Consider the following 25,636-nt stretch of genomic DNA (forward strand, 5'->3'; position numbering starts at 1 on the left):
TTCCCTTGTCCCTTTATGTAAGCTCCAAGGATGGCCAGCACAGCCAGTGGCTGGGGCTGATCACGGGGCTGTCTTTCCAGCAAGGCGGGGAGGTCTTTCCCGTCTTTTTCCTCATCCTGGCTCCCACCCCACGCTCAGTCAGGTTCACAGCTTTGGCACACAGGGCGTAAACTCCTCCTTTTTGGCTCAGCTCAAACTTTCTCCCCTGAAGCACACATTCACCTGCAAAGATTGGTGAAGCCTTAGCTCTTGCTGGGCGAGGGGAGGGGCAAGGGGGGTTGCCTGTTGCAACCTCTTCCAGTAGGGGCTGAGAGCAAACACAGAGAGCTGACCTCGAGGAGAACAAACCCGCCCCAACCTGAAAAGGAAGCCTGGTACTATGATCTAACTCGGGGCAAGTCCTTTCTTGGCCAAGGGAGGAGGTGATAAACCTATTTTTAACCTGTGGTTGTGGCAGAAGGAGACTGCCTGCCTGGTGGAAGCAGCAGGTCCCAATTGGGCAATATTCCCAAGAATGAATGAGTGACTTGGGAATATATTCCTGCCCCTCTGTGTTTACCATTTACTTTGTTTTTGTTTTGTTGTTGTTGTTGTTTCAGTTGCGATGTAATTGATAGATAACATTACATTCATTTCAGGAGGACAACTTGCTGATTTGACATTTGTATATATTGCAAAACGATCACCATTATAAGTCTAGTTAATATTCGCACTAGTTACAAAATACTCCCCCCCCACCACCACCTTGTATGGAGAGTTTTCAAAATCTACTCTCTCAGTCACTTTCAAATATGCAGTGCAGGGTTATTTCACTATGGTATATCACCATGCAGTGCATTATATCCCCAGGACATGTTTTATAACTGCAAGTTTGTACCTTTTGACCAGCTTCCCCCATACGCTGACCACCAACCTGGGCTCTCCATTTTGTGGGGGGCGGTGAAGCTCTGCTCTTCCCTTTGCTGGAAGAACTAGCTGGTGCGGCGTCACATCTGCCACAGAGGGGAACGGGAACCTATTCTGTTTCCCCCCGAGGATCCATCTTATTCCCTTAGAGGAAAACCTGGATATAGGGGTTAGGAAATGCCACATCCTGTACATGTGACTAGAAGCATAGCTGGAGGAAAAGGGGAAAATGAGGTATTAAGGAGGGCTGTCCCTTTTTGCCTGCCCCTAGAGTTTCCTTATATATTGGGAAAACATGTTTATCTTCCTCTCCTATCCCTCCTTTGGCCCTCTGAAACCAAGCTAACTGCAAATTTTAATTAAATATATTAATGGGAGAAATACATCTAGATTAGAAGAAATACTAACACTTCGCTGTTTAATCCTTACAAAGAAGTTTTCATTTTGACTTAAAACAGAGGCCAGTGTTCCTACTTGGTAAATAATCCATAATCATCATAACAAAGTGAATATAACAAAATCAAGTGTGTTGCCTTTTCTTTCCCTCTTAATGGCTGTCCTCTCTCTGGCTTACAGGTAATTGCCAATCACATCACCATACCCCCAGCCCATCCTCTTCACCCTCCTTATCTACTCATCTAATTAGTTGTCAAAACTTGCTACTAAAATTCTTTCCCACTGTCACTGCTACTTTCTTCCCACTTTCATTTTCATGGTCAACACCCTAGAGGAGGCCTCCTTAATTCTTGTCTACACTGCTTGTGTAGAATGCTTGTTAACTGACTCCCCTTCCAACATTCCAGTTACTTCTGGTTCCAAACCATTCATCACACTGTTGACAGATGCCTCTTCCTATAAATGTAGCTCAGATCCTGACATTCACCTGCTCAAATACCTTTAATGACAACCCTATCTCCCATCATGTAAACATAAGAAATGTCCTTCCTACCTTTGCTACATTTTCTCTCCTGATTCTATTTCCTATACCCTCTAGTCCAGCCAGACCGAATTGTATAACCTCCCGGTAGGATGCACCATCCAGTCCTACCTCTCACATAGTGTTCTTCCTATTATATGTCACTATCTGCCTAGATTGACTTCATACAGACTCCTGCACCCCAGGCTGTCAAAATCCTACATAACCTTCAGCCCCCCTCTTTCATAGCACTTAGAGAACTTAGAGCAATTTTCTGTTGTGTATATACATGCTGTGGCCGCCTTATTAGATTGCAAACTTAATTTCATGTGTACTGCACTGATTATAGCAATATTTAACACTCAGTAATGATTTGATGACATTGAATTGAACTGGGCTAAGTGAGAGTGAGCCTTTATAATTTTTCAATTATGGCATTAGCCTACTGTTAGGACAATTGGGAAGTTATCTGGCAAAAAAATCAAGTGTCATGCGTACCTAGCTTCTTAAGCCAAAAACAAATTCCAGATTAGTGGGCGCCTGGGAGACTCAGTTGGTTAAGTGTCCGCCTGGGGTCCAAGGACTGAGCCCCACATTGGGCTCCCTGCTCAGCGGGGAGTCCACTTCTCCCTCTGCCCCTCACCCCACTTGTGCTCTCTCTCTTAAGTAAATAATAAAATCTTTTCTTAATCCCAGATTAAATAATTATTTAAATATAAAAATACTAGAAAAAATAATGAGAGAAATCATTCATAATAACTGAGTATGGAAGGTCTATTTAAATGTGACACAAAACCCCAGAAAAGATTGTTGAATTTTGACTACATAAAAAACCTTCCTAGCCAAACAAAACAAAAAGCTATACACAAAAGACAGAATACAGAAAACAACACAATCTATACACATACATGTTAGCTTATACACTAAATATCATTTCAAGATTACACACTAGAGTCTACAGAGGTGTGGAGTAGAAGCAGGAAGGACAAAGTTGGGGAAAAGGTCTTCTTTTTTTCTGTATATTCGGTATCTTTAGAATTTTGAATCTATGTACATGTTACTTCCCCAAAGTACATACAATTAAAACAAGTAATTAACAATCATTCACAGTGATTTATTGGTTGTATTAATAACTATTTCTTGAGTCTTAAAAATTTAAATATAAAAAATGAAAAAAGAATTGCCTTCTAAGGAGAAGGTAGCCTGATTGAGGAGAATAAACATAGGTAGTTGTTAAGGAATCCGGAGTCCATCTGCCGGGGTTTAAATCCCATCTCTACAACTCAAGAGGTATGTTACTTTGTACAAGTCACTTAACATCTCCGAGTTTATGAATTACCAAATGTGAAATTGGAACTTGTAAATTTCATTTCATAAAATTCTAAGATTGACCATTATTGGTAGATTTGGCTCATAGGGAACAAGCTTTGTTGTTCAGGCTATAGAAAGTTTTCTTTAATAAATGATCTATTATAACTAACTGCATTTTGATTCTGTAATGCCCCCTGAGGAAGAATGCATCTGGTTGTTTAATTTAGATGGAAATTTCACCAAAATTAATTTCACCATTCAAAGATGAAATCAAATGGACTGGACTGCATGCTTTATGAGAAGGTGTACTTCCTATCATTAAGATACAGAGAGTCCAACAGAGCATGTAGTCACCACGGTTCTCTTCACTTAAGACCATAAAGTGTTGCTTTGTTGAATTCAAGGTAACAATTCATAACTTTGTGTTAAATGTTACATCTATACACACACACACACATAAAATCTCACATGCACAAGGTTGAAAGACACTTAAATTGAGGAAATTAGACATTCTATCATATCCATTTTTTCTTAAGTTGGGCTCCACATGGGTGTGGAGCCTAATGTGAGGCTTGAACTCACGACCCTGAGATCAAGACCTGAGCTGAAATCAAGAGTCAGACGCTTAACCAACTGAGTGACCCAGGTGCCTTATATCACATCCAACTTTAGAAGTATAGTATTTGTATGTCTGGCTTTTACTGACTTGCCTTGGATCTGAAATGCATAATCATACTTTTAGAGAAAAGACTTGCTTTTTGCCACATTCTCAATCAAAATTTTATTAGATAAGATGCTTTTTGGGAGAAAATGAGCAACAGCGATTTAGTGGCCTACATTGGCCCTGCATTCCGGCTGGTATCTCTTAAGTCTGTTAAATTTTAACTAGTTGTTCTCTTCCACATTTGGGCCACTTTTTTTCTCTGATAAATTATAAATGATTAATGAATTCCAGGAAAGAAGAGTATTTGTTAGGTCAGATTTCTTCTACTTCTATGTCCATTTTCTGAGAAAATAGCTTATGCAGTGTTTAAGCCAAAATTATCATTTCATTTAGTTCAGAGGTCAATGGGTCTGTTTATTGAAAAAATAATCTCCCAAACTGCCTATCCCCCAACTGTTTGTGTTCTGATTTGAAAGTACAACATCTACTGCTAATGATCTTCATATACTGATAATTTACTCTATGAAACCCTAGTCTGTTTTGTTCATCTCTGCTCCAAAATAGTTTGCTGAATTTGAATTTGATTATGTAGAGTTAATTTAAGACTTTTTGACCTGGAGACAAATGATAGAGACCTTCAGGAATAAAAAAAAGAGAGAGAGAGCCACAGATATTAACCATCTTCTTTACGCTTGATGTCATGCTGTGGTTTATCTGTTGCCATTGTGGATAGCCTCTCATTTGATCCTCATAACAAGCTGAGGAGGTAGATATTATCTGCACCTTCTAAATGAGCAAAGAGAGTCTTTGAGAAGTTGTGATGGCCTACACAGGGTCACTGTGCCAGAACAGAAATTCAATCCTATGAGCCCAAGACTTGAGCTCTTAACCATGACTCTAAGTAGAATCATGAAGCTCTTCTTAAGAAGAACTGAAGGTGATATTAGGGTACAAGATATTATGAGAATCAAAGTTATGCACTGATGGAATGGGTTCCTAGTGAAGTTTATGAATTAAAAAAAAATGTGTGTGCACATATATCTAAGGATACACTGTATGGTATGAACATGTATTTACCTCTATCTTATCTATCTAATCTGCCTCTCTTCTCTGAGTTAGAGACAAAGTTGGCTAGATGGTCTTCTATAGTCTTTCTTAAACCTGGATTTTTATTGTTTTATGATGCTTGAATTTTCAGACCAATTTTAGATGGAAGCCTTTTTTTCAATGCTGGCTACAAGTTCAATAAAACTTGATGAATTGAATTCTCTCTGTAGATTAAAGGAAGATACATCCATTAGATGGTCCAAGAAAACCCAAATCAGTGCTAACAATGATATTTCTATTTTTATAATAAATAAACTATTTTTAGGTACAAGCTAAATTTATAGCCTCACTCCTCAGAACTGGATTTCCTCAAAGTAGGCAGAAAGAAAATGACCTGTTGACATGTTGAAAATCAATCCAGCCGGGGCACCTGGGTGGCTCAGTGGGTTAGGCCGCTGCCTTCGGCTCAGGTCATGATCTCAGAGTCCTGGGATCGAGCCCCGGGTAAAGCTCTCTGCTCAACAGGGAGCCTGCTTCCTCCTCTCTCTCTGCCTGCTTGTGATTTCCGTCTGTCAAATAAATAAAAGCTTAAAAAAAATTAAAAAAGAAAAAGAAAATCAATCCAGCCAAAAGTAAAAATATCCCATTAAGGGAAACAACCTTGTCAGTTAGTATATTTGCTTTGTTCATAAAAATAGCCCAGGGAAAGTGAAAATGAAAATGTTTTCTTGATAGGCTCTGAACAATGTGCTTTTAGTTTCACTATGTAAATCAAAGTCAGAAAAACAACATGGAACACGCAATATGGAGTTCTCACTGGGGGCTGGGCGGCAGCCACAGGTTGGGTTTTGAGCTTCATAAGTCCATCAAGCTACATCACAAGCATCAATTAGGACATCTGACCCAGGGGCTGGGGTGTTCAAAAGTGCTATAGATGGGATTTTAGAAACTTAAGCAATTTAGAAAAAGAAGGATTATCCCAATCAAAATTGTGTTTAGGACCAAATATGGCCAAGAAGAAGCTGTTTTTAATACTGTTAGACTTTAAGAAATGTTCTGAGACTGCCCTGAATTGAGACAAATCAATGTTAAACTGAAGTGTCAAATTGGTCTTTATTACTGGTTTGTTCCTTTCTATCCTCATGTAATCTACCATTTGAGATCCCTTACCCTATGAAACATTTCTTCCCACTAAATGATCAGCAGAATATAGCAAGAGCAAATGAGTATGGTTTTAAAAAAAAATGACAAAGGGGCCAAGTAACATTCACAAAAATACACTTTAGAGAGACAGGAAATTTTAAGCCTCTGAATAGAGATACCAGCTTATCGTGAAAGGGACAGCATTATGTTTGAGGAGAACTTTGGTCATTTTGTCAAATAAATTATCTTTGTAGAAAAAAATTATATATTCCTAAAGAAGGAAGGGATGTAGGAAGAATAGAAAATGCTCTCAGAGAAATGGAATGATTCATCTTGACCTTGTTTAATGCCTGCATTTGCTCTGACCTTTAATCTCGAATGAGAGCAAATAAAATACTGATTAGACTTGTGTCTTTGTTTTAAATTCTAACTACTTGGGTTATTTTACTACCTGAATTGGATTGCACTATAGTCTTTTCAATTCAAAGTTAAGCCCATAAAGAATACATTGTCTACAAAGGGTAACTTTGTATTGACATTTTGAAGGACCTGGCTTCTTCCACGAAAGGTGACATACATTCCTCTTCTTTAAACATAGATTATTGTGTATGCTTTACCTTGAGTGGTGGAACAGTGACCTCTGCTTGATAAACAAAGATACGATTTGCAAAAGCCCAAATATTTACTGAATGTTTTGCAAGGAAGACCTCATTCGTGGTTGATAATTACTGTGCCAGTAGGTTACTGAAAAATTACCTGCCTTCAGAGCTAACTAGGACAAGCTCATCCACAATGAAACAAAATCAGTCAAAATTCAGAACATTGTGTTATCATCTTTTATAAACAGCACAGAGGAAATTCCATTTACCAAGATCCAGGAAACCAATTGCTTAATCATGCCTCCCTCTGGGTTGGAAAGCTACCTGATATTCTCATATCAATACTTCTTGAATCTCACCCAGTGTGCTTTTTTTAGGTTAGTTTCCCCACCAGCACTTCATGAATATTGAACACTGCGTCATCTCATTATGGGTATGGAAGGCGCTGTCCTCGCACTCCTCCTATCTTCCCAATATGGTAAGCTGCCTCCGGCTGTGACACAGGTACTGGATAGAATCATCCCAGGAAAATTCTCAAAGTAATGCTTAATCAAATATGCACCCCAAATTTGGTTAAAGAGTTAATGCCCACTGTCCCGCCATGTTCCTCCACAGGCTGCTCAGCCTAAATGTTTATCGAGCATGGACTATTTGCCAGGCCCTCCTGGTTCAATACAATGAACAAAATACAGTCTCTGCTCTCAAGAAGTTTACACTCTAGTGGAGAGAAAGAGGCAATAAACAATATATTATACAATATCGATTGATGACAAAGGCTGTGAAGGAAAACAAAGAAGAGCAAGGGAATGAGAGAGGCTGAGCCAGGGCTAGCTGGGATAGGGTGGCTGGGGAAGCCCCTCTAAGATAAAGCCAGGTTTGCTGGGATTAGGGTGGAGGGGATTGCAAAGCTGCTGGCTTGCTCATCATTGCCCCCTGCAGGCCCTAGGTATTTGCGAGGTGAGTGGTTCAAAGTTAATATCTGTAATTTTTTGATTTGGGGTTGTGAGAGATTTGCCCAGCTCAGGAATGTGACAGAGTGAGAATAAAGTAGAGGAACCCTGTGAAGCATGATAAAGTCCATCGACATCCTACTGCCACGTCTGGTATCCTGCGATGGAACTCTGATCATGTCACTGTCTTCATCGAGAACCTTCTAGGTCTCCCTACCCTCATCCAAGAAAATACAAACTTCTCAGCCTTGTATTTAAGCTTATCCACAAAAATATGCCCAATGTAGCTTATCAGCCGGATCTTCTAAATTGGATTAAGGTATCGCAATCTCTTAAAGTTTTAAAACAATATTAAGTCAAGTAATAATAAATTAATTATAATAAATTTTATGTTAAGTCCCATGAAGGTACAGATTTTGATCTGCTGTTATCTGCAGCACTAAATGCACTTCCTCAATAAATACAAATAAATACATGTTTAATCCATAATATTAAAGTGGAGTATGAGGGAGAGCATATGCATATTAAGGGGTTTAGAAAATTAATCAGGAAAAAAAAAACAACAAATTACCCCAGCCTCAAAAACATCTGTCCCAGAGCACAATGTATTTGCGGGTGTAGCCAGGCAATCAGATACCACAGGCTCATTCAGAAATAGCAATGGTGTCCTCTGGACAAACCACAGTGGTCCTTCTATGACCCCATCTAAGGTGGCATAAGGCAGAAGACATTCTCTGTGACTTTTTGACCAAAGGAGACTTCACATGTGTTTTATTTTTGGAAAACAAAAGCAAAAATATATAACACTTGAAAACCAGTCCAAGTTAGAATGATCTGCCTTAAAACAGGTTGGACAAATGCCAGTGCCAAAACACTGGGAAGAATTTCCAGGGGCCACTGGTCACCATTTCTCCTTATCTAATCTATGAAGTAAAAGGAGAGAAGGCTACACAGGCATCTGAGCTACTCCCACTGGCCTAGAACCTGCTTGGGGGCTCTGAGCAGCAGTACAACCTTAACAAAGTTAAATAAAATACTAGGACATGGGAAGACAGGAATTTACAAAGCATGGTGTGTGGGAGTTCTATCAAGCATTTGCACTCACTTAAGAAAAATGTCTACCGCATATAAGTGTAGGGTTCGTGTGCATGGTAAAGAAAGCCAAAGGACCTTTACCTGCGCCTTCTTTTAGGCTTGTTTGTTCTGGTCCCACACTTTAGCCCAGCTTACCCAACTATGCCCCAAGCTAGCACCAATAAGAGGGGTCATAGCCAATGGTTCAGAAACCTTTGCAGGGTCTGGGTTTCCCACCCCACCCCACACCTCAAGCACAGTTTACCTCAGAGTGCCCCATCTCTGCACACTGTGAAGAGTCATATCGGTTCTGTACCTTACTCTTGTTGGGTGTGTTCTGGTACCTTCTTTCTCCTTTCAGGAATCCCAACCTATTTCCTGTTCACCCCAGAACAGGTTCTGATCAACACATATGTGGTAAGGTGTCAATAACTGAGCCAGTTGGTAGAAGCAACCAAGATGGAAATTTAAACCTGAAATAAAACTAGAAACTGAAGATATGAACTTCTAAAGGTAGAATTTTAGCAAACGGTCAGCTATTGAGAGAGAACGATGGAATCAAATAACATGAATTAAGACTAATTGAAGAGTACTTGTATAAAGCAATTTAATGATATCAGGACAGTATTTTATTTCTGTAATAAGTACTCTAGAGTTTCTTCTACATAATGATTTCTTTAAAATGCTCCTCAAGTTTTTGTTGTATTTTCTTTAAAAAGTGCAGATTCCTAGCCCTTTTCCAGATCTACTGAACAGAGTATCCAGATGTGGACCCCAGTAAATGTACATTTTATTAACAAGCTTCCCTAGCTCATTGCTCTGTGTAGGAACATAGAACAGTGTCACCCCCTGTACTGAGGAGTAATCACACCTGCTTTCCATAAGGTGGTCTGAGGTCTGCTCAGCAATCTCAAAGCTCATATAATACCTCTTTGTTGTATTTTCTACCAAAGCCCCACTGGAATAATTTCTCGATGCAAAAAGAATCATTAAAAAAAAGGTATGAGTTTCTTCTATTTAAGTTCAAAATTAGACTTCGGTAATTTGATTGATCGATAGGTATGGCTTCATGAATATTGCCTCAGTGCTGCCAGAAGAATGGATGGTAGGCTGGCACCAAGTCCAATGCCTTCACACACCGTGGAAGTCCTTGCACAGAGATGATGTTCAAGAAACAACTTGGAGAGTGGGCGCCTGGGTGGCTCAGTGGGTTAAGCCGCTGTCTTTGGCTCGGGTCATGATCTCAGGGTCCTGGGATCCAGTCCCGCGTCGGGCTCTCTGCTCAGCGGGGATCCTGGTTCCCTCTCTCTCTCTCTGCCTGCCTCTCCATCTACTTGTGATTTCTCTCTGTCAAATAAATAAATAAAATCTTAAAAAAAAAAAAAAAAGAAACAACTTGGAGAGATTCAAGCGCTTTCCAAAAATACCGTAGAAAAGACTCGGGGAAGGATTGAGGTGGGAGGGAGAGATGGGAAGGAAAGGGCTAAAGATCGTCACTCTGAGGAACAGACAGATGGTGACCACTGACATAAATGGAGGGAAATGAGATGGAGGACCTGCTTTAGGGGAGAGACAGGAGTCCAATCTCCCACATTTTAAGTCTGAGAGTAGTGAGGCCTCTATTAGGTGGTGGCGTCAGAGTGCTGGAGACAGAGCTTTGGGAATGAGACTCGATGTTGCGTCAATGAAGATGATGAAGAGTTTCAAGAAGAAAATATGGTGTGAAAATAAGGGGCTTGAGGATAGAAATTGGGCCTGAACTTCAGGCTAACAGAACAGAAAATGGAAGAAAATCGTTATCCCTGCCTCACGCCCCAATCCTACAGACGTGTCAGACTTTCCGATCTCTAGAATGAAATCCCGCACACTTCAGTTCACCTGTTTATCTGGGCCTTAGAATGCTTTTGAGGTAAAGAATAATCAACAATATAAGAAAGAGAATCTTGGCTGTTGGAGACCATGTCCAGTAATACAGAACGAGTAGTGGAGTAGCCGTTTCACTGATTTCATGTTCTATGGCGCCAGCAGCAGGTGGAGTGTCTAGGAAATTGCTTTTGTTTATTAGCATATTTGGTGAAATTAGTCTCCTCATTGTGTTGAATTTCCTGAGAGGGCCTTGGGCAAGTCTGTTGGATTGAGTAGTGAATAGGCTTAATACAGCATACGTCATTATAAATATCCCGGATTACATACCGTTTACTAGAGCTAGTGGCCAGAATATAAGGAACTTGGAAATAACACGATTTTAAGGCACTATGTTGGAAGAGCGATCCTCTCCGATATGCAAGGCAACAGAGCCACCTGCCGGTGAAACTATGTCCCCCACCAGGCGGCAATAGACAATGCTTGTATGGGTGTATCTATTCACTCAAACTGTCTCATACATTCTTGTAGATAAAGATATCCTCCCAACCCGTTCCTTTTGTATATGTGTAATTTGTGGTCTGAATGTTAGATTTTTCTGCTTTTCTGATGATGAAAGGATGGTAAGGTAGGAATTGGGCATCAGCCCATGTCCCTCACCAGCATTCAAAGCGGGATCTCAGGTCAGAACACTGAACTCAGAATTTGGGTGGGCAACATGCCCGGAAGACTGTTTGGTGTCAGTCTGGGCCTGGCAGAGCTGTGGATTCTAGATGTGTGCTTGGCTCTACTTCCTACCATCCTTGTTTTACCATGTTCCATAAATAAGCCAAAGATGGACCCGGTATACTCACCCCACAGGTTGCTGATTTTTTTCGAACAGACTGTGGGATCCAAGAACTCAAAAGCCTGTGGGGCTCCAAAGTTGAATTTTCATATTTAAAACATACTCAGTTGTGGGGCGCCTGGGTGGCTCAGTCGGTTAAGCATCTTATTTTTTTATGACTTATTTAATTAATTTATTTATTTGACAGAGAGAGAGAGAGAGAGATCACAAGTAGGCAGAGCGGCAGGCAGAGTGAGAGGGGGAAGCAAGCTCCCTGCTGAACAGAGAGCCCAATGTGGGGCTTGATGTGGGGCTTGATGCGGGGCTCGATCCTAGGACCCTGGGATCATGACCTGAGCTGAAGGCAGAGGCTTAACCCACTGAGCCACCCAGGTGCCCCAAGTGTCTGACTCTTGATTTCTGCTCAGGTCAGGATCTCAGGGTTGTGAGTTTGCACCCCACATTGGGCTCCACACTGGTGTGGAGCCTGCTTAAGAGTCTCTCTCTTCCTCTTGCTCTGCCCCTCCCCCAAGCCCCGCTTGTGTGTTTTTTCTCTCTCTCTCAAAAAAAATCCAGTTGTTTTAAATACAGCCCAAATAAACATATTTTAAAACACATTTAGAACTGGCCTGCTTTGCCTATGCCAAGAAACTGCATCCAACATCTGCTAACCACAGTTAAGATAAACCTTCTAGCTATTCAAGATGTCTACTTTGTGGCTGCCCTTTGGAGTTCCCTGATCAGAAACTCCCAGATAGGCTGCTGAGAAGCCTCATCTAGACCTGTAAGTCCCCTCTCCTCTCATCCTCTCCCTCAAGAGCTCCCTAACCTTCCTATTGTTCTGGGCAGAAGGGCAGAAGCCTCTAGGCTGTCATAGCAACCAAATGGTCCTATACTGTGTTGGACGCCCTTCCCTGCTTCCCAAATGCATACCAGTCAATGTGTTGCCTGAATAAAGCTTGCTGTGTCTCACTCCCACTTCATGATCTTCTCTTCTTCAGCCACCCACCCCAGATCCCTCTTAGGCAAGATAGGCCTTGCCTCCAAAGGGAGAAAGAAATGAACTTCAAAGACTCAGAGAAATCAAGTTGTTCATATGGGGATGGCATTGCATTACACATTCTCTGTGCCTCCCCTTTGATTACTCTTGTTCCCCTGCAGAAGCTGACATTGTTTCCCAGGTAGGGTTTGGAGTACCAATGCCCCTAACTGTCCCTTCCCAAAGTGTCCTGGAGGCCTGGCCACAAATAGGATGAAAGCTTGCAGTGTGTAAGTACTTTAAATATGCTATTCTTCCTCAGGGAAGAGTTGTCCCCACTGTAGGCAAAATGGCTAATAGTCTTCCTCTGAGTCTGGTCAAGGACGCCTAATGCTCTTGACTTTTGCAATGGTGGAGCGACTTGGAGAGACACTGAAGCTGAGTTAGTCCTGAAAAAGGACGCAGAAAGTCTGAGCCCAAAGCCCAGGCACTCAGTATTGGAAGGTAATAAAAGATTCACACACTTCTGGGGTGCCTGGGTGGCTCAGTGGGTTAAAGCCTCTGCCTTCAGCTCAGGTAATGATCCCAGGGTCCTGGGATCGAGCCCTACATCGGGCTCTCTCGGCAGGAAGCCTGCTTCCTCCTCCTCTCTCTCTCTCTCTCTCTCTCTCTCAGCCTGCTTCTCTGCCTACTTGTGATCTCTGTCTGTCAAATCATCAATCAATCAACCAATCAATCTTAAAAAAAAAAAAAAAATTCTCACACTTCCTTAGTAATTCCTTCCCCCCTGTATGGTTGAATGTACACAAAGAGCATCTCCCTTCCTGTGGTTAGTTAAGGATTAGACTGACTCTCCTGTACCACTCATTAGCTCTGTTATCTAGCCAATTCTTTAGCGTCTCTGGGCCTAAGTCTCTTTTTTGTCAGAGGGAGACAACAACAGAACCTACCTGGTTGGGTTTGTTGTGAGGATTAAAGGAGATCATGGTTAATTTTTTTCTACCAGAGGCAACATAACATAACAACTGAGAGTATGGACACCGGAGCCAGATTACCTGGGTTCCAATTCCAATTTTATAGCTTCCTTCTAGCTGTGCGACCTTCTCTATGTCTCAATTTCCTCAACCTTAAAATGGGGATAATTATATTATATTATTCATCACATTGTTTTATTCAATGTGCTAATAAATATAAAACATTTACAGCATCTTATAAGAATCTATTTTTGTTAGAACATGAATAAAGCTCTTAGAACAGTTTCTGGTAAATGGTAAGAACTCCACGAATGTTAACTATTTTACTATTAGTCATGTAACTTCTCAGATCCGTAAACTTTATATTAGTTATTCAATAACAAAGAAAGAGCTGGTTTCTGTTTTCTTCCTTTTATTATAAAATTTTACTCCTAACTTAAGCTTTTCCTTTGTTAAATTCAATCTGGGAGGCGAGCCAGCACCATGGGACTTGGAAGAATGATAAGTGCACTAATGGAAACAAAATGGCTCAAATATTAAGTATAAAAAGGAGACTGGCTCCTCTTTCTGTCCGCCAAAAATTAACTAGTTTGTAAACACTCTCCGCTTCTTTTTGCTTCCCTCCCTACTTCGTAAGAACGTTTGCTGCGAACCTGTGTTCCCAGCAGGCCTTGCTCAGAGGGCACTGGTAAGTACAGGAAAACCAGCTTCTTCACGGAGCTGGCTGGAGAAACAAAGCTGGCCTGGGTACAGTTCTCTAGCTCCTTGGAAGGGAAGTTGGGGGCTGCCATATCTTTGTCTTGTTGGATTTTTCCTTCTCAAACTCAGAATTTGGAAGGGGGCGGGGAGTGCGGGAAGGATCTTTACATCATTGGCACAAACTCCAAGAAGAGAAGAGGAGTCTGGCCAGCAACCCTAAACCGTGTTTTGTGGTCGGGCTTGTTGAAATCGCCCGAACCCGGGGTGGCAAGCGGTGGGGGCCTCAAACCCGGGGCTCGGCGCGCGGGTGCCGCCTGGCCAGCAGGGGGCGCGCGCGGCGCCGTTGCCCAGCGGAGCCGCCCCGGGAGCGCGCGCGGGTTCCGGACTCCTGGCTTTCTGCAGCAGCCGGCTGCGGCCCCCCGGCGCGGCAGCTGCGGCGGGCGCCTCTCCCGCTGGGGCGCGGGGCCACCGCCACTGGGCACCCAGGCGGAAGGCCGGCGCGGTGACGGGCCGGATCCGGGGGCTGTGCCTCCTCCTTCCGGGGAGACTCCAGGGCATCAGGTAACTGAGCCGCAGCCTGCGCCCCGCGCTTACTCCCGCTGATCTCGGGCACCCTGTCCACCCCGCGCTTTGTGCCCTGCGTTCTCGGAAGAAAAGGCGGGAAGGGAGGGGCGAGGCGTCGGCCGCAACCCTGCAGGGAGGCCGCAGGCGTAGGGGCCGCCGTCCGAGCGAGCGCTGACACTTGGCGCTTTGCTCCACCACGCGTCCGAGGTTCGTACCGACGTTTCCCCTCTCCGGAGAGTGAGCAGGGCGCCCGCCTTTGCTCAGCTCCTCCGTGGAGAAGTGCCCGCCCGCCTGCTTTTCCCTGCCTGCCCTTGCTAGTGGGTCCCTCCCTCCCGGCCCACCCCGAGCAGCTTTAATGTTCGGAGCCTTGTGCCTCCTTTCCGTCCGTCCATTCCCTGTTCTTCCTCCCGTTGGAAATCGAAATCTTTCGGCCGACGTGGGCAACGCAGTGGGCTCGTATTTTGGTGGCTAGGGATTTGAGGTTAGGAGTGGGGACTGTTAAAACCGTGGCTTTTGTACCTCCATGGTTTAGGGCTTTCTTGTGCCTTTGTCTCCCCCAACCCTGCCCAAAGATTTGTTTCATTTATTCAAAGTAAAACTGTGTTCTCCCTCTCTCCCTTTTTGGACTACTTTCTAAGGAGGAAATCAAGTGATCCTCATTATTCAAACCTGGACTAACCATACACATTAATATAGGGTAATCAGGCCTGGGGTTATTTATCTATTTATTTACATGGAATCACCTAGTGAAATACAATGAACAGAGAAGTCATTTGGCGGGGGGGGGGGTCGCACATGTCCTCTAAGGGGGGGATGCAACCTTTTTTTTTGCATTGAAATGTGTTTTGACACTTGGGCATGCCCTAGTTGTAGAGTCTATACCGTTTGATTGAGGGCCATTGTCTCTGGCATGAAATGCCAAACCATTGTTTGTCATTATGCCCCCAAATTCTATTGATGTTTATTTCCTTTTGTTTACAGTTAATGTTCTTTAAGAGTCCCCCCCACCTGAATCACAGTTACCAAGAGAAGCATGAGATCATAATACATTATTGAAGAAGAGCCTGCTCTCCTATTCAAGAAACAGGGCCAACTTCTGGGGGTGCCTGGGTGGCTTAGTGGGTTAAAGCCTCTGCTTTCAGCTCAGGTCATGATCCCGGGGTCTGGGATCGAGCCCCACATCAGGCTCTCTACTTGGCAGGGAGCCTGCTTCTCTCTCTCTCTGCCTGCCTCTCTGCTTACTTGCGATCTCTGTCTGTCAAGTAAATAAATAAAATCTTTAAAAAAAAAAAAAAAAGAAAGAAACAGGGCCAACTTCTGAAGGGCTGTGTTCAATAGGTTCTGGGCCCAGTTCTGCAGCTAATTAGCTATGTGATCTTGATTGTTCAATTTATGTAATCTCTTGGAACCTTGTTTATCTCACTTCAGGAGAGCTGGAACTAATAACCTCCATCCACTAGCCAGTAAGTGCTAAAAAATCAGTGGTCAGTCGGCCCTCATCTTCCTGGACCTATCAGCGGTATTGATCACTCTCTCCTTAAATACTTTTTTCTTGAAGTCTCCTGAAGTTTTCCTCCTTCCTCCCTGCCCACTCCTTCTCAGTCTCCTTGACTGTCCCTCTTCATCTCTAAAACCTAAGATTTACAGTGCTGCAGGCCTCCTCTTGGACTCAGTCTTTTTTTTTTTAATTTTTAAAAAAGATTTCATTTACTTATTTGATAGAGAGAGAGAGATCAGGAACACAGAGGAGGAATGGGAGAGGGAGAAGCAGGCTTCCCACTGAGCAGGAAGCCTGATGCTGGGCTTCATCCCAGAACCCTGAGATCATAACCCGAGCTGAAGGTAGATGCCCAAGCACTGAGCCACCCAGGTGCCCCTGGACTCACTCTTTAGACACTCTCCTCTATGATATTTAACATCGATACTTTGATATAGTCTCCACACGTCCGCCTCCAACATGGACTTGTCCTCTTCTGAAATCCGTATTCCCATATCCACTTGTTTTCTTTGACATCTTCTTTAAGAGGCATCTCAGAGATAATATGTTTAAAGGTGAACTCTTTATCTTCACCCCCAAATCTGCTGTTTCCCCAGTCTCATCCATCTTAGCCAACGACAACCCTGTCTTTCTACACTCAGGCCAACACCTTTGCTGTCAAACCTGTCTTCCACCTTCACTCTCCTCTAAACTACCGTCTCTCTAATCGGACTGTAGTAACAGCCTCCTACCTCATCTCCCTGGTTTTTCCCTTGCCCTTCTGCAGTGTGTTCTCCTCAGAGTAATCCTGCAAGTCAGTCATGTCCTATGTTGGAAGAAAACTGTCCAATGTTCAATGGCTTCTCGAATTTGGAGTAAAATCTGAAGTCCTTACAGTGACCTAAACGTGTAACTTAGTCTCAGATTCTTTTCTGGCTTCATCTCTTCCTTGCCCCCCACCACTTGCCCACTGGCCCTGCTGGCACACTGATCTTCCAGCTGTTAGTCCAATATACCAAACACATCCCTGTCTGGGGGACTTTGCACTTACTAGTCTCTCCATTGGAAACATTCCTTTTCCCAGACAACCCACCAGCTGGTTCCTTCACTTCCTTTAGGCCTCTGCTCACTCAAATATCATCTTATCAAAGACCCCTACCCTTGACCACTTGACATCCAATAGTCACTTTCAACCCTATCCTTCCTGGTACTTCCTAACCCCTTACCTTGCATTATCTTTCACCACAGCTCTTGCCAGCTGACAGATATTTGTGGGGCGTTTTTTTCTTTTTTCCCCCTCCTTCCATCCCCTTCCCAGAATGGAAACTCCCAAGCGGGCAGAGATTTTGATAGTCTGAGACCAAAGTGCTGTTATAGTGGAGTGAAGGCCATCTCCCGGGTCGTAGACTTCTTGTTGTGTCCTCACCTTCTGGAGGGGGCTAGGAAACTCTGCAGGGTCTTTTTTTTATAAGGGTACTAATCCCATTCATGTCCTAAACACTCCCAGGAGCCCCACTTAATACCATCACGCTGGGCATTAGGATTCAACATATGAATTTTGTTGGAGGCACAAACATCACATGGAAGGTTATTGACAAATGTTTATTGAATGAATGAGCCTGAAGGGTAATATTTATAATATTTGGATCACAGGGCTAAAGTGAAGATCATATTGTAAGGCCATTTTGTATGCTGGGAAGAACTTGGGCTTTGTAGTTAGAGAGACCTGGGAGCAAACCCTGGTTATATACTCACTAATAGTATGGATGTCTCAGAAGGTCCGTTTTCCACATTTGTGGGATGGACAAAATATAATAGCTTGAAGGTTTGTTGTGAGTATGAGGCAAAATATAGGGGTATATAAAGCATTTGGCTATGAGGAAGCTAGAAAACAAGCAGTTTGGATAACTTCTGTGTGTGAATGTGTTTTGTAAGCTATAAAGCCACACATTTACATAGGGCACTAATATTACTGAAGATACTGTATATAATCTACTATAACAGACTTTTCAGAGTCAATGATTTCAGTGTTCATAACATAATGCGCTCAGAAAATTAGTAATTAGTGGCATTGATAATGAAAGTGATTGTCTGACATCCTATTGTTCCTGCATAATTTTTGCCTGTCCTTTGGCCCTGCTATGCCTAAGAAGGCAATATATATTCTTATTACCTCAGTCTTTGGCAAAACGTTGTGCACAGATTCAACTGCTTAACCACATACTGGTAATCCAAGTAATTATGTGGGACGAAGCTATCTGGTCCTGCCCTGTGAGTACTATCTATTCTAGTTCAGCACACACTGACAGAACATAGAGATTCAAAAGGAAATATGACATGCCCTTATCTTCAGGAAACTCAGTCTCCTGAGTTATAGTGTAGGTAGGCCAGTTTTAGGAGGTGTATACAATGCAAACTGTTTGAGGACAAGAAGTCTGCCCCTAATGCAGTTAGAAGACACTAGGAAGTCAGATAGCATACTGATTATTTTTTTCATCTTGAATTAGTTTTCCTTGCAACTTCAAAGGTATAGGCCATATTCTTGAGACTGAGTTAACTTTGAGGCCTCTAGGACACAGAAGGTTGTGAGTTGAGGGGACCCTGCATCCCAGGCACACTTCTGGATTCTTGTCGCTCAGATTTAAAAGTTATGGACTAGGAGGGACTGCTAGGTAAAATAAGGCGGCTTCAGAACCTCCCTGGGAGTTCCTAAGCAGTCCTGCTTTGGCTGTGATGTACCCTTTCCCTGGCTTTCTACCCCTTCCTCAATAATCATGCAGGTTCAGAAGGACTTGAGGAACCCAGGTAATCTTTTGAGCTTTTCCTAAGTGCAAACCCCAACCAGAAGGGAAGCCCCGCCTCCGGGAAGCCCCGCCCCAGAAATCCCGCCCCTTCATGGTTGGGTTCCTGAGTGAATGAGATCAGTGCACCACGTGCGGTGAGATTATCCCAACGTATGAGGCCTCAGCAAGGTTAAAGTTGGCCTAAACTGAGAAAGACAACAATGTGCTGACCATGGAACGTTACATTTGAAGAAAGGGCTTCTTGGGGCGCCTGGGTGGCTCAGTGGGTTAAGCCGCTGCCTTCGGCTCAGGTCATGATCTCAGGGTCCTGGGATCGAGTCCCACATCGGGCTCTCTGCTCAGCAGGGAGCCTGCTTCCCTCTCTCTCCCTCTCTCTCTCTCTGCCAGCCTCTCTACTTACCTGTGATCTCTCTCTGAAAAAAAAAAAGAAAGGGCTTCTTCATTGAAGTTGGCCATATTTTTCCCGTTAAGCCTAACGGCCTTGTAAGTACCCACAGGACCAGGTTTTATTCATCTTTGCCGGGCACAGTGCCTCTCACACAGTGTATCAGTTATTTATCAATTGACATAGGTTTACTCTTTGGGAATAGCTCTTAGTCTCATATATATTCATCAGGAATTCTGTAATATCCACATAATTTGCACTATTGTAGTTAAGCATTTACTCATCAGCAAGTATTTCTTGAACATAGTGTTGGGCTTTGGGAATACAAAACAGAATACTACCTATTTCCTGGATCCAGAATAATTTTTACTGATCTTTATTTATTTCCAGACTTATACCAAATTCAACATGTAGTTTACCTTTGTTTAAAACCCGAGACTCTCAGCAAGGAATGAGAACTTTTTTTTTGGTAAATATAAACTTTAGAAAAATGAGATGATTATTTCTATCTTCTCAACTCTATCTACTTTAAAAAAAAAAAAGTTCTGATTAACGCAGTGTACAATTACATTCATTCATTTCATTCTTCAGTAGCCCTCAGGCTCACAGTTTGAGGGGGCAAAGTTGGTTCAAACTCTGATCCCATAGAAGGTGACCTGAGTGAGGACACCTCGCAGCCTTTGGGAGAAGGTCATCCTTGAACCATCTCTTTGGGCTTTGGGCTCTTTGCAGTTCCCATCACTGAACGGAAGGCAGACTGACAGGCAGTTCTGTTCCTTCTGGAAATTTTCTACTGTGTCTTATACTTGTTCAGATGACTTTTCTCAAGAAAGCAGATTTCATGAGCCTCTCTGTCAGCTCTTGGGCTACTGAAATACAGACAGATATGATTGAAGAATCTGAACAAGGAAACATTTAAAAGTACGTGACACTAATATACAATGCAGTCTACATCTCTGTCTTGGATTTTACATTGTTCGTGAAGCCTACAGTGGTCATTTGAATTATCTGTCAGCCACAGTGCCAGCTTTGTCTGATTTTTGTGGCATCCATTTGTTCTTGTCTTCCTTTTCTCTGTTACCACAATATTCCCACGTTCACAAATACAACCACTGGTGCCCTGTTTGAGTTTCACACTTCTACTAAGCATCTTGACATGAAATCACAAAGTGAGATTTTTTTTCCTTCTCTGAAATCACTGATGAAAAGATTCTGTTCTGTGTGTGGTCTATAGAATGGCTCAATTGGAAACTGACACCCAATGTCTCAACAGATGGTACTGCTCCTCATCTCAAAGCAGTTGCTGGTGCCTTTTCTGAGCTCACAGGTCCTGGAGAAATCACACAGAATTAATTATAGAACCATTTAGCTTTCAGCAATTTCTTCATTTATTTTAATGGGTTTTCTGTACATATATTACATCATGTCTGAGTTTACTCTTTTAGGGTTATAAAATCCATCCATCTTTCTTGCAGTATAGGGGAAAAAAGTATAAGTGAGTATCTCAGTAATTAATAAATAATTCTTAATTAACTCTGCTTATTTTATGTATTGACATAAGGCTTTGCTGTGCCAAGGTCTCTGTCTAGTGGAAAAAGTCCCCACCTGTGAAAAGCCTTTACATGGAATCTTTAAAGTAGGTTGTAGGGATTTCAACATGACAGAATAAAGGATTCTATGGCAGTTGATAAGAAATTAGAAGCTTACCTAACCTGTGGGTATGAAAAATGAAGGATGTGATGTAAAGAAACTTTTAGAAGAGTTGTTTTGAAATGTTTTTCTTAGTCATTCAAACATTAATTCAATCAAATTTTGCTAAGTGCCCATTAGGTACAGTGCTGGAGACGAGGGACGCCACATTAAGACAAAGCCCATACCTTTAAACATAGCAATGCTTAGGAGGATGAAACATTTTAGGGTAGTACTTTTCTTTAGACTTTATGTCTTGTTTTGTACTTTGGGCATTGCCTTTGAATGAGGTTTTTAATAAGGGAGTAACTTGAAGACAATACATTATTTCAGAATGGAGGAAGGAGGAAACCTAGAGGCTTGGTAAGAGCAGACTTTCTTTTTGTCTTCTCTTTACAGCACACCAAAAGCTGTGAGGGGCAGAGTAGGTTTTTGCCTAAATTGTTTATGAGCTTAGAATAGCAAATAGGATTTTGCACCCAATGAATTGGTAATATATAATTTCTTTTGGAAAGAATCCTTGCCATTTGAAGGAAATAAAGTCGAGAGCACTGGGACATGGGAAAATCTTTGCCATAGATATTTTTCGATTTACTTGTCTTTTCTTTTGCCATATGATAATTTACTTGTCCTTCAGTTAGCGAGACTATGTGTGGATTGTCACCCCAATATGGCAATACTTGAATGTAAAGTACAATGGCAAGAAAAGCTCAGTAAGGTAGAAGGGATTTCCGGGGTAATATCCCCAAAATGCATGAGTGTGTATCTACAGATTTGGTATTTGGGTAATGTAAAGGAAATAAGATTATACTCATGCATTTTTCAATTTTGATTAAATTATTATTAATTTTTTGGGGCGCCTGGGTGGCTCAGTGGGTTAAAGCCTCTGCCTTCAGCTCGGGTCGTGATCCCAGGGTCCTGGGATCGAGCCCCGCGTTGGGCTCTCTGCTCAGTGGAGAGCCTGCTTCTGCCTCTCTCTCTCTCTCTCTGCCTGCCTCTTAGCCTGCTTGTGGTCTCTGTCAGATAAATGGATAAAATCTTTAAAAATAAATTATTATTAATTTTTTTTTAAAAAGTAAATTATACATACTTTGTGCTTTACTTCTAGTTCCTCAGCTACTATATGGAGAGAAGCTGGGTTGTTTGGGTTTTGGTTATCTCTCAGAGATAACTATGTGCCTGCTAGCTACTGCAAAAGTAAAACCGTCTATGGTCATTTTAAAAACCGTGTAACCATAATTTAAAAGATGATTACACAAGACAATGTCTATATAAGTGACTTATTATAAAGCTTTACAGTGTTAGGCCTTCTCATTATTAGAAAAATAGTAACTTGATTAGTTGCTATCACTTAAGGCAGAAATATCTTAAGGAAATACAGCTAACTCTGCAAGAGCTTTGTTCACCCAGATGGATAATGTGGCCTCATTTACAATATACACAAAAATATAAAAACCTAAATGCCTAACAAAAATGAAATGGTTACAAAAGTGATGAGATATCCAAGCAAGAAAATCTTAGGTAGCACCAAATTATACTTGTAAAAAGCTTTATTAACATTATGCTGTCACAGATAGTACATGAGAAATATCTTAGTCCTAACTTTGAAATATTTGTTAGTTCTAGTGGATTCGATTTTTTTGTTTTAATATTTAAGGCCTAGAAATTGGCCTGAAGCATGGACTGTGTCCCAACAGAATTTCCATTTAGACAAGAAAACCATTCAAATTATTTAGCTTGTTAGAGAATAGCAAAAGTCTTAATATAGCTCTGTCATCAACTCTGTGATATTTAGCTTATGTAAATAGCTGCTTCTGCTTGGCAGCATTAATTTTAAAAATAAACCCATAGAAACACAACTAATTACCTAATTTGTGCTTTAAAGTATAATTTGACTGCAAATGAGTACTTTGAAATAACTTCATCACCTATGATAACTCTTACTCCAATCTACCCTTTTGGTTTCTTGCATCTGTTTCTATACTCTCTCAAGCAAAGGAGACACCATTGGCTTCCCCTGAGAATTAGTGTAGGAATTTAGTAATGAATGCTCAGGGCATGGATAGTGTTGAGAACTTTAGGTTTTAATAAAACTGAGGATTTAAAACTGCTAAGAGATCACAAAGAGAAGTGCTAAGTTTTGTTTGATCCTTATTTTAACACTTTGGGGAACAAAGTTTCTATGGAACATAATGTTAGACCTTTCCATTGATTGGTTATATTTTAAAAAATATTTTAAAAATCACATGGCATTGGTTCTTTCCAGATAACATAAATATTGCTATTAATGTTTAATGAAACCTTGTAAGTAACTGAAAGATTGATTAGTCTGCACTGTTACCTTTGAGTTAACTAAATACGTTTTATTTATTTTTTATTTATTTTATTTTTTATTTATTTTATTTTATTTTATTTTTTATTTTATTTTTTATTTATTTATTTTTTAAAAGATTTTTATTTATTTATTTGACAGAGAGCGAGCGAGCGAGAGCACAGACAGGGAGAGTGGCAGGCAGAGGGAGAAGGAAAAGCAGGCTCCCCACTGATATGGGGAGCCCAATTCTGGACTTGATCCCGGGATCTCAGGATCATGACCTGAGCCAAAGGCAGACACTTCACTGACTGAGCCACCAGGCACCCAAATAAATACACTTTAGAGTGGATAACACATTTATTGTTATATTTTTAAACTTTATTTATTTATTTATTTGAGAGAGAGAGAGAGATCACAAGCAGGCAGAGAGAGGGGGGAAAGCAAGTTCCTTGCTGAGCAGAGAGCCCAATGTGGGGCTCGATCTCTGGACACCGAGATCATGACCTGAGCCGAAGGCAGAGGCTCAACCCACTGAGCCACCCAGGTGCCCCTTATTGTTATATTTTTAGGACCTGGGCTATGTTCCTGATTTTATGCAGATGCCATGGCTCCATATATAAAGGATATTCACTAAAAAAGGTATTTTTTTAACTAAAAAGGTAATTTGAAAAATATCATTAAATCATCTTAATTTCCTATATTCAGCAGTGTGTCAGATTTTAAGAATGAGAGGACATAAAGAAAAGTATCTTTAGAGGGGGGGACAAGATGGCGGGGTACTAGGAAGAGGCGTCTTTTCAGCTGGTACCCCAAAGTGAGCTGATTACCTACCAAAGAACTCTGATCACCCATGAAATCAGCCTGAGATCAGAATTATACACGTCTGGATCTCTACAGGGGCAGAAGCCGCCAGTGAGCAGGTAACGCGGAATGGGAACAGCGGACTGAGATCGGAAGATAAACAAAAGGGGGAGGGAGCCACCAGAGGAGACCGGTGGGAAAGTAATACCCCGATACGAGCGAGAGTGCCCTGCGTCTGGGGACCAGCATTAACTCGGAGACTGGTTGAAAGCACTCCAAAAGAGCAAAGGATCGCGGGGGCAAACTGTGGGAATCGGGGCGGCTAGGGACAGGGGCTTGAGTCCCCGGTCCCAGACGGCCTCCCCGGCGCGGAGGCAGAGAGAGTGCGGCGGAGAAACCGGCTCCTGGTCCCTAAGCCGCCAGCGTGCCCCAGAGCGCGGGGTTCCGGCTCCTGTGAGGGGATGGGAGCCGGTCTGCAGAACGCGCGCTAGCCCTACCACAAAGCTTGAGATGCGCGTGCACGTCGCTCCAGCTCTCCTGGGTTTCTAAGGCCCTGGGGCGCTTCTAGACCCGGGCCATTGTTTCAAAGTCTAAGCCTCGCGCCCGCGAAACTCTTCCCCGGACAGAGGCGCGCAAAAGCCCAGCCTGCGGCTTACGGACCAGCGCCCCGTTCTCAGTGCCCCAGACGCGCGCCCGACCCACAGCCGCCTCTGAAAAGAGGTGCGCGCAAGCCGGGCACTCCCAGCCCCGGCCAGCGGCAAAATCTCAGTGTGCGATCGCTGCTGGGAACCTCTCTGGCGGTCAGGAGCTCCCAGACAGCCGCCACTGCCTTGGCTTTGGGGACGAGCAAAAGATCCTGCGCCCCCAGGGTCTTTAACTTGGAACCTGCACTGCCAGCATCCAAGGGGGAAGTTATTCAGCTTCTGCACCCAGACTGAGGCTTCTGAGACGGAGATCAGGAAGTGTTCCAGGGTGCACCTTGACTGCACCAGAGTTGATACATCCAGCTACATCTGTTCAGTCTTCTCCCACCAAAATGACTAGGAGGAGGAATGCCCAACAGAAGAAAAATACAGAGGATGGACCTTCCGCAACAGAGCTAACGGCTATCAACATAGACAATATGTCGGAAAGAGAATTCAGGCTAACAATTATCCAGGCAATAGCTAGGTTGGAGAAAGCCATGGATGACCAAACAGAATTGATTAGAGCCGAACTGAAAGCGACCAGACAGGATGTTCACAATGTTAGGGCGGAGCTTAAAGCTACCAGGGAGGAGGTCCACAATGCTCTCAATGAGTTCCAATCCAATCTAAACTCTCTCAAAGCTAGGGTAACTGAGACAGAAGATAGAATTAGTGATCTGGAAGACAAACAGATAGAGAGAAAGGATCAGGAGGAAGCCTGGAACAAACAGCTTAGATCCCACGAAAGCAGAATTAGGGAAATAAGTGATGCCATGAAGCGTTCCAACGTCAGAATTATTGGAATTCCTGAAGGGGAGGAGAAAGAAAGAAGTCTAGAAGATGTCGTGGAACAAGTCCTTCATGAAAACTTTCCGAATCTCGCGAATGAAACCAGCGTTCATGTACTAGAGGCTGAACGGTCTCCACCCAAGATTATACACTCCAAAAAAACATCACGACACCTG

The 25,636-nt window shown here is 42.6% G+C and overlaps 1 long non-coding RNA gene across 4 annotated transcripts in view; it reads left to right on the forward strand.

The window, feature by feature from the left end:
* Nucleotides 1-13,892: 13,892 nt before the first annotated feature.
* LOC122889478 overlaps nucleotides 13,893-25,636 on the forward strand; it is a 36,832-nt gene continuing 25,088 nt past the window's right edge. For 3 of the 4 annotated variants that reach the window (XR_006380916.1, XR_006380914.1, XR_006380915.1), the window contains exon 1: nucleotides 14,403-14,512. This is a non-coding gene — a long non-coding RNA (uncharacterized LOC122889478). Of the gene's footprint in view, nucleotides 13,941-14,402; nucleotides 14,513-25,636 lie in introns of those variants that run through there. The other variant, XR_006380917.1, reaches the window with a different exon arrangement.

This window comes from Neovison vison, chromosome 11 (genome assembly GCF_020171115.1).
Source record: "Neovison vison isolate M4711 chromosome 11, ASM_NN_V1, whole genome shotgun sequence".
Taxonomy (NCBI): domain Eukaryota; kingdom Metazoa; phylum Chordata; class Mammalia; order Carnivora; family Mustelidae; genus Neogale; species Neogale vison.